The 9,217-nt window shown below is 41.1% G+C and overlaps 1 long non-coding RNA gene across 1 annotated transcript; it reads left to right on the top strand.

Moving 5' to 3' along the window:
* Positions 1–211: 211 nt before the first annotated feature.
* Positions 212–4,839, top strand: LOC122459302. Its single transcript, XR_006279893.1, has 2 exons — positions 212–436; positions 4,411–4,839. It is a non-coding gene; the product is annotated as an uncharacterized LOC122459302 (long non-coding RNA).
* The last annotated feature ends 4,378 nt before the right edge of the window (positions 4,840–9,217 follow it).

Raw genomic sequence — 9,217 nt, 5'->3', positions numbered from 1 at the left:
TTGTTGAAGCGGGGATAGTGTGAAGCGGGTGGAAAACAACTGTGAAAGAGGCTGTTGTGACCTTGTATTAGATAAGAATAGAATGCAGACTATAAGAGAAATGGTAAGTAAAATAAGATATCATGAAGGAATATGTATAAACAATATGCAGTTGTTGCTTATTATTGTCTGTAATAAAGGTATAAATACTTGCTCAAATTGTTTATCTGGGAGATACCTGCCTAAGTGGGGGAAACCCTGTGTCCTAGTGCACTCTCTCCGTCTGTGCAATTGCTTGAGGTAATAAAGTGTATCTGATTTACTGCACCCAACCTGAGAGTGAGACCTGTGTTTTTCTCCGACAATTTGGGGGCTCGTCTGGGATGGCAACACCCGCTGAGACAACAGCAGCTGCTGCAGACTGTTCCCCTTCGAACCCCATGGTGCCACAATAGAGGTAAGAGACCTTTTGAAATCTCTATTGAGGTATTGGAGGAGGACTGCCCATGAGGTTGTCTGTCCCTTTTGGGCTTACGCCATCCAAACTTATTGATTGTGCAGCAAGAGCAGATACAGAGCGGTGCTGGGGAACTGTTTTGCCGCCCCAATAAGGTTAGTTTGATGTGGTGCTGGGGGCTTAGTTTTGCCACCCCCAATAAGGTTAATGTACCGGTTCTGAGGGGTTGTTACCACATCACATAAGGGAAAAATTGTATTAAGTCTGGACATAAGGTTAAAGATGCATCGTGGTACGCAGGAATAGAGGCCTTGGGGTGTGTGTTTGTGTGTGTGTGTGTATCAGTGTAAATGAGGGTCGCCGGAAGATGCCCAGAGCACCCTGCGAAGCCAAAGGCTCGTGACTGGGGCTGCCTCTAATGCAAGCCCGGTGGACTGCGCCTCAGTGGATCGGTAAAAGATCCTGACTAGGGGGGCTGCCTCAGCACAACATCGCCTGCCTGGGTCTAGGGTTGTGTGCCTCTATCCATCTTGTCCCTTTCTCCCACGCTTATGAGCCACTGACTGGTCTGACCATCTCACTGGAAGCAATCAGAGTAAGCGGCGCCGTCTCTCTTTGCTGAAGGGAGGTGTAGGAAGGTCGTGGACATCCTCGATAAATCTTTCCTGTGTGAGTGATTCGAGCGGAAGAGATATTCTTAGCTTATCAGCTCCCTGCTGTATGTCTAGAAAATGGGTGGGAGACAGTCTAAATATTCCCCCGTACCCTCTAAGGGTACCCCGGCCTATCACATGTACGTACATTATGGTCCTAGGACCTACAGGTATTTGGAAAATTGGGATCATTACATGCATGTTAATCCATCTAAACACTTCCCACTAGAAGGTACCTTCGATTTAAATAAAATCATACACCTCAGAGGAGGTGTTAAGTTAAGGCTGAAGTCAAGAAGGGAAAGGAATGGGTTAATTTTAAAAGTTAGCTTGGCCTAGAGATAAGAAGAAACCTGCTTTGCGTTCAAGGTCAAGAATCGACAAAGATCATGCCAAGCACAAAACACCCCCTGCTTTCAGCCTCAGCTGGCTGTGAAGAAAATATAGATAAAGGTAAAACAAAGGCAAATAAGTTGCAGGACTGAGATTATATTTGCGAAGGTTGGCCACCCAGTGAGACCCAACAGTCTGCCTTTGCAACCCTGGAGCCGGTGTGGTTTGGGGATGCTAAAGAAGCCACAGGCAGCTGGCCTGGACTGGAATACCTCCCAAAAACGAAAGCAAGTTGGAAATTTTTACAGCGTATCTCTGGACAATCTGTGCACAGGATACCCTCCCGTCCATCTCTCTCTCTCTGTCTCTCCTACCCCGTGGGCCTGGCCAGCCCGGGAAACACGTTTGTGAGTATAAAAGGGGGTCAGAGTTTGAGCATTAACGTTTTTTCTTCCCTTGAGTGCTGTTATTTTATTATTTTAGTAATTAATGCTTTAAATTCAGTCACATGGTGTGTTCTCTTCATCTCCGTGCTACGATCCTGTGGTCTTAGCCTGACCAACTGAGTCACAGGCAAATTGGTAATGAAAATCTGTCACAGTTATGATGGAAAAGTGAGGATGGGGAGAACCCTGCAGAGTGCACACAATCTATCTCTTTTGCCCTTGATATTTTACATTTGCTTTGTTTGGCACAGTTGGTATTACATGTTAAGAATTGCATGATTAAAGGTGAGCCCCACTCTCAGCCACAGTAGGTCTGAGAACCGGAGAGGGGTTTAGCATTCCTCTCTCCACCCTGCAGGTGATGATAGAGTGCAAGTGGATGTAATGCTGGTTGTAGAAGTCCAGGTTGGTGGAGGGGGGGACTCGGGGAGTCTCGCTCCACGCATATAATCCTTGGTGCATTCAACCTTAGCCATAGCATACCTGGGGTACAAAGAGGAGTTGGGGATAAGGAAAGAGATGTGTACCTGACAGCTAGAATTGAGCAATTAAAAATATAGATTAAGAATCAAGCAGCAACTCAAACCTATGCCCAGGACCAGTTGCAAGCCTTAAGACAGGACTTCCAGGCAGAAAAGGAAGCACTGGCTAAGCAAGTACCAGTCCGTCAGAGACTTGTCAAAATTTAACCATTTGTGCTCAGCATATGCCGTAACAGCACTGTGTCTGCCATAAGAGGAAATTAAATAGTTAAACCGCCAATTGGCCGTGCATTCTGTCCAGGTGACAAGCCTCACAGGGGAGGACTCGGATAGCCCTTGTGAGTGAGAATATTTAAGAGAAGAGACCAGGAGGGCTGGGGGCTAGTTAAGAAGCCCACCCTCCTTGTTAAATTGGTAGTGGGACAAAGCTGGTGCTCATGGAAGGGATAGTTCAGAGAGAAAAACAGGATCGGGCCCAAGCAGGCAGGCAACAGGTAGAGAGATTGGAAAACAGGTTGGAAACTTGGAGGGCATAGTGAAAAAAGAGGAGTAAATAATTACAGGAATGGGAAACGTAATTCCCGGAATAATACTTGGAATGGTAAAATCTGAGTTGACTGAGTGTCCTTTTGGGAGATAAGCAAGTGATTTAGGAAAGGAAAGTGAGAAGTTAACTCTGTAGTTGCTGGAGGGAATTAAGCAGTTGAACTTTGTGAAATACTAGAAAGAAAAATAATTCTTGGTTTCTTTGCAGCCATTTTGAAGAAAAATGGGCCCTTTTCCAAAGGAATGCAATTACACAGTGCTACTTAATTAATATCTTATTAGGCTCCACGGGCCTGCAATAGGTGGTGTCTTCCTTTTTAGGTCACTGTGTGTTTGACAGCAGGAGTTAAAAGTAAAAGGCAATCAAAAGTCTGGTAAAGTTTATTGTGCCCTTTTTAAAGTAAGAATCTTTAAGCTGTGGATAACTTTGGATCCAAAAGCAAGCTGGAAAGCATCTGTTTTAATGTAAATTACTTAACTGATAAGGTAGAAGCCACTGAAACCTGGGCTGCCTATGAAACAAATACAAGAAAATATGGGTAATTCCTCTGTTTTGCCTGCAATTAACAAGAGTATTTGTATAAAAAGGAAATATTTTAAGCAATGACTGACTGGCCAGAAGGGGTAGATCTATGTTCTTTTTGTCTTTCAGAAAATCAGAGAAAACTGATGCCAGCTGAAAAGCAATTCAACATATCATGAATTTACTGGCAGAATAGGAATTATGTTCTGTGTTCTATGTCCTATCTTGGGTGTTTGTCTTGAGGCCAGAATTGCTGTGTTTAATTTTTCATAGGACAGTTTAGTTTAAAACTAAATAGAAGGGTTAAATCAAAATGCAGATACTTGTTTTATTCAACTTGGAATACAAAGTGTTTGGATAATATCAGGAAAATGTGATATACTAAAGTTTAATACATTTGCTTAAGTAAGAAAAAGAAATTTAATTGGCCAGATCTTTTAATTGAAAAAATTGTTAAAATTTGCACACCAACAGTCTTTGGAAGCAAGCTTAACCCACTCCCCATATTACACATGGGATCCTTCTGGCTACCTCAAATTTCTAGCCAGAGGGCTGGGGAGGGAGGAAAGCTATTGGACACCAGAGGTTGTACTAAGTGGACTCCTCAAAAGTGGGTGTGCTTGTCCTAGCTTGTTGCTCCAAAGCTCTGTAATAAAGTCATTTTCCTAGAAGGGTGTATGTGGCATACATTGAACAATAAGACTAAAGTGCTGTATAATGGGCAATGTATATGTCTTCATTTTTGAGCAAAGGTGTGTGAGTGGAGAGTGAAAGGTTCCTTTGTAGGTTAATAGAGGATGAGTTAACTCAACACTGTAGCTGGCAGGCTTGGTCCAAAGACAAGATGCTGGCCCGCCCAAGGACACTGCTCCCAGCTAAGACTTGGCTGACAGCCAAGAAAGAGAGGGGGCTTGAATGTGCCCAAGCAGCCATGAGAGCTGCAAAACACTGTCAGGTGCTAATGAAATATGTTAAGTCTGTTTATACACAGGTGAAAGAAGCACTACCCAAAGATCCTGAACAACCCTGCCACTCGGTAGAACCCAGTCTACCTAAAGGTCCATCGGCGAAAGACTGCTCTGGCCCCACGCTGGAAAGGCCCTTATTAAGTCCTGCTAACTACCAACACCGCTGTAAAGTGCCAAGGACTGACTGCCTGGACCCATGCTTCTTACTGCAAAAAGACCCCTCCGCCTCAAGATGACTTCACTTTGACTACCGATCAGCCTGTCCCTCCTTCTGGGTTTTTTCTTTCCTCCTTTTGGACAGCAGGGGAAAGGACAAGGTGAAGTGTTAGTAACCTCTCCCTTGTAAACTGACAGAGCTAACCTGCATTCAGCATTTGCTAAAGAAACCAAAGCACTACAGGGTGACATCTAGTAACCTCTCCCCTGTATAATGCAAAACCACGACTGTTCCACGAGAGAAGAAGGAACGCCCGCGCTGCTGAAACCACCAAGATCCAAGGATTCCTGACAATAAATGACATTGAGAATTGGCCTTGGTGGTGAAGACGGAGCATTGTACATTGGCAGGGAGGGAGTTGCGTGATGTATTCTTGGGAATGTGGAGTGAAGTGGTGGGGTGGGTTTATTCCAGGGGCTGGAATCTGTGTTTGTGGGCAAGTACCATCAGAATGCACTGTCCTCCCTAACTGTCTTCCGGATGATGAATACCAAAAACGCCTTACAGCCACGAACATTACTCCCACCATCTGCCACCACTCCTGTAAGTTACCCAAATACAAATGATATTGTATATTCTAATGAAACCTATTGGCCAAGACCTTCACATCTAAGTGATTTATTGAAATTTTGTTCAGAAAATTTATTTTTTTAAGGTTCAGAATAGTTCATATGAGAGAACAATTGAATGGAAAACAAATGGATCAATGGAAATAGAAATATGATATCACTACAGATGAACCCCGAGAATCAGAAATTGAGATTAGTGGGTTCGATAGCAAAGTAGATATGATGATCGTGTATCTGATTTGCTGCACCCAACCTGAGAGTGAGAACTATGTTTTTCTCTGACACACTGTATTTCCTTTACTTATTACTGCCAATACCACTACTTCTGTTAGTGACACTTACAGAACCATGTTTCTACCACCACCACCTCTCTCCTGATGCCACTGGCATTCCTGCTATTATTTAGCCCCATGAGGAGAAGACAGAAGTGGAAGGGGAGAAGGGACTGAAGGGACAATACCATTTGTCTCTTCACCAGTGGATTCTGTGAAATAACACAATATTTCAGGAAACCTAGGGTGAGGGAAAACAACAATGTTGTCTATAGGAAGAAGAATGAGAAGGCTAAAAGAAAAGAATGGGTGGACTGTCAGCCTCCATAAAATACTGATCCTGTGCTAGAAAAATGAAAAAGGAAGGCAATCCCAGCTGTTGTTCAGTAATCTTTGTGCCATCAGAGGCAAGAGCAGGGCCAGGGCATGCTAACAACAGTCAACAGCAACAGCTTGTCCTAATATAGGGGAACAAGGCAGTGGCAAATACTGAGAACAGGGGTCCTAATTCTAGGCCAGGTCTCTGTATACACAGTCTTGTGGTTGGGTTAAGGACATAATGTGTATCACTTGACAGCTGGCTCTGTGTGGAGTCATGGCCAAGGCAATTCCTCACATTTATTATGGACAACCAGCTTCAAAGCAAACAAATTAGGCTAGCACTCTATGCACAATGCCCAGTGCCATTATAATATTGTCATCTCCATGTGTGGGTGAGGAGATGAGTAGTGGCATGCTCTTTGACACTTTCACCCCTCTTTTTTCTACATGTCATACCGCTAGTAATGCCTGTCCTTATACTGCCACTCCCAAAAGGTAGCAGTAACAGAAGCAGTACTTCAGCTCTTAAATCCCATATCCTCTCTGCTTGTGTCACACTCATTGTTAATAAAAAGAAAGAGCAAAACGTAGGAAAGTGGCTGCATTAAGTACACATTGCATATAGTGCTATGGGATCCTGTGGAATTAAATGTGCTGTTGAAAATTAACATTTTAAAAATGATTATTTTATTATTATTTTGCAATTTTCCGCTTCATGGTGTTCAGGCACTACACAACAACTACTACTAATATTCACTCTAACTATTGAAAGTGTGAGTTCAGACACCACAAAGGAGATGGTTCTGATCCTAGAAATCTCTTAAATGCATAGCCTTGACATACAGTAATTGCTTTTATTTAAGTAAGAAGATTATTCCTTTATTATCAGGTAATTGATTTAAAAGCGTTTCACCGTATGTTTACATTTGGCATGAATTGGTGCGTCCAAAGATTTGATCGTTTAATAGATTTAGTCATTTAATAAAATCAGACAGTCATTGCATTACACTGTATACTAGACAATAGATTCATAGATTCCAAGGCCAGAAGGGACCATTGTGATGGTCTAGTCTGACCTCCTGTATAACAGTCTATAGAACTCCCCCAAATAATTCCTAAAGCATATCTTTTAGAAAAACATCCAGTTTCTTCAGTTATTTTTTAGCTGTAAAGTTTCAGTGGAAATAACAAGAACAGCACAGTTTGTGCACAGAGGGGGAATGTCTTTCACGGATATTCTTTCATCAAATATTTCTTTAAGGAAGCTTGTGAGTGGGTGTTGGATCATTTGTCTGCACACATACCAAACACGTACGAATAAACCACACTTTTTCCCGTATTAGACTAATACCCTGCGATACGTTGATAACTTTGCTGCTTTTCCATTGCATGGACGGTTGTATTTTATGGATTGCTCATGATTTTCACAATTCCTAATCAGTCTGTCTGTTGGGGTTTGTTCTTATTATTTACTCAGCAGGTGTCGATGGAGATAGGTTGAGAGAAAATAATTTGAACGGATGCTAACATTTACACTCTTAGAACAGTCCTGAAGGCAACTTGGCAAGAAGCTGCCAATGGAACCACAGAATCAAAACTTCTTTTGAAAACCAAATGTTCAGAAAACCATCTGCATTTTCAGCTTATTGGGGTGAGCAGGGGGGTAATTCAGTAAAATACACAAGTTAGCCATCCGAAGAATTTTGGAAAATGGCTTCTATTGGTTTCACAGCCTTTCATTTGAGTGTGTGTGTGTGTGTGTGTATCTTGGAGGGGTATGTGGGGAGCAATCTTTGGTGTGGTTCTTAGAAGTATATTTTAGAGATTAAAAAGGAAAAAATGCATGGTAAATATATAGCTGCTATACAAACTGCACTAGAAGTTCCCTCTTTTTCTGAGAAAAAAGTTTATTGCCTTTTATGTTACTTTTCAAAGTACTATTTTAATTCAATGTTGATGACATTAATGCCCTAAAATGCATATATGTCTAGACACTAGATTTTCACTCAGACTACCCCATGGTACAATGATAATGTGGCCTGAAAAGGGTAGTGGTCTAAATTATTCTTTGGTGTTATTCCAGTGGCTTAATTGAAGAATTGTGAATGTGCATACAGTAAATAAATACTTAGTTGGCTCTTTGTTCTTTGCCATCACACTTGCTTAATTTGAATTGCTTTCAGATCTCAATATACATTTACCTTTTATGTAGCAGTGAATTGACAGTTATTTTCCCTACTGCTATCAATACTTCAGCATGCATGCTGTATTTTGTATCCAGTATTTTATCTACCATTAACTTCTGTTTATTTTATTTGGAGAATTCGAATGTTGCACAAGTCTGACTCTGCTGTCACCCACTCTTTTGATGCCTCATAATATAACTGATGAGAGATGCATTGTAAATATTTGGGGAAGGAATACTAGGATAATTATTATGATGATTAGAAAGTATTAGTAAGGTATAACTATTGTAATAGATGCAGTCACAAAGAAGCTTAAGAAACTGCCACAGAAACACAAATTTATTTTAAACTCTGCAATCGATACCCTCTATTTTCATCTGTTGAGTTTCTAGAATTCCTCCCATACCTGTCATTTTCACTTCTCTCAAAAAAGTATCAAAACAAACCTACATTTCTTTATATGATTCCTGTTTTTTCATTTGCTTTTCCCTCCCTCAATATGTCACTCCAGTGTTTAGACAATAGCCATAATTTGGCTAAGATTAGAATCTGATTGGAATTTAGCAGGAAGAATGGCTGAATAAAAAAGAAATAATCAAACTCCAGTAACATGATACCAAGGGCTAAAATCCTGCTTGCTTGATAATAAGGCAGTGGCTCCACTTGTAACATTAAGGTGAACAGCACTTGACCTCAAATGAGAAAGAAAAAGAAGAAATATAATAATATTACATACTATGTAGTCTTACAAAGTAAGTAAGAAAGAAGTGTTGAGTTCCTTGAGTATAAAAGAAGTGTAAAGTATTGTGCTTTAATCCTGCTAACATCTGTCTGTTTCAAACCTGGAAGCAGCCTAATGTTCACCTAATAGTCTTAGTACATTTTGTAATTAAACTAATTAGGCAAAACATCTTACTGCTTTGGAGGGGAAAGAGCTCTGCACACGCCTCCCTTGTAAATAGAAACTGAAAATAATCCCTTTCATTTGCGAGGCTGGTAAAATTACTTCCTTCATTACATGTATATTTCAGCTAATACTTTTAATTATTGAGGACTCAGGAGGCTGATGTAGAGATGGCGGGAAAAACCTCTTAACCCTCTCTCTACAAAAGGAAAGTTTTTGATCTTATGAGCCTGGCTTCCCCCCACTCTTGGCTTCCAAAGTCCATAAAAATGCTTCTAAGCAAAATTAGTTTCCAAGTCCATAAAATTGCAATATATCATTTAAATCTTGACTTTTATAGCATCCTTTTTTAGTTCTGGAA

Source organism: Dermochelys coriacea, chromosome 3 (assembly GCF_009764565.3).
Source record: "Dermochelys coriacea isolate rDerCor1 chromosome 3, rDerCor1.pri.v4, whole genome shotgun sequence".
Classification (NCBI taxonomy): domain Eukaryota; kingdom Metazoa; phylum Chordata; order Testudines; family Dermochelyidae; genus Dermochelys; species Dermochelys coriacea.
The sequence above is the reverse complement of the archived record's forward strand: the minus strand, read 5'-3'. Positions and strand labels throughout refer to the sequence as shown.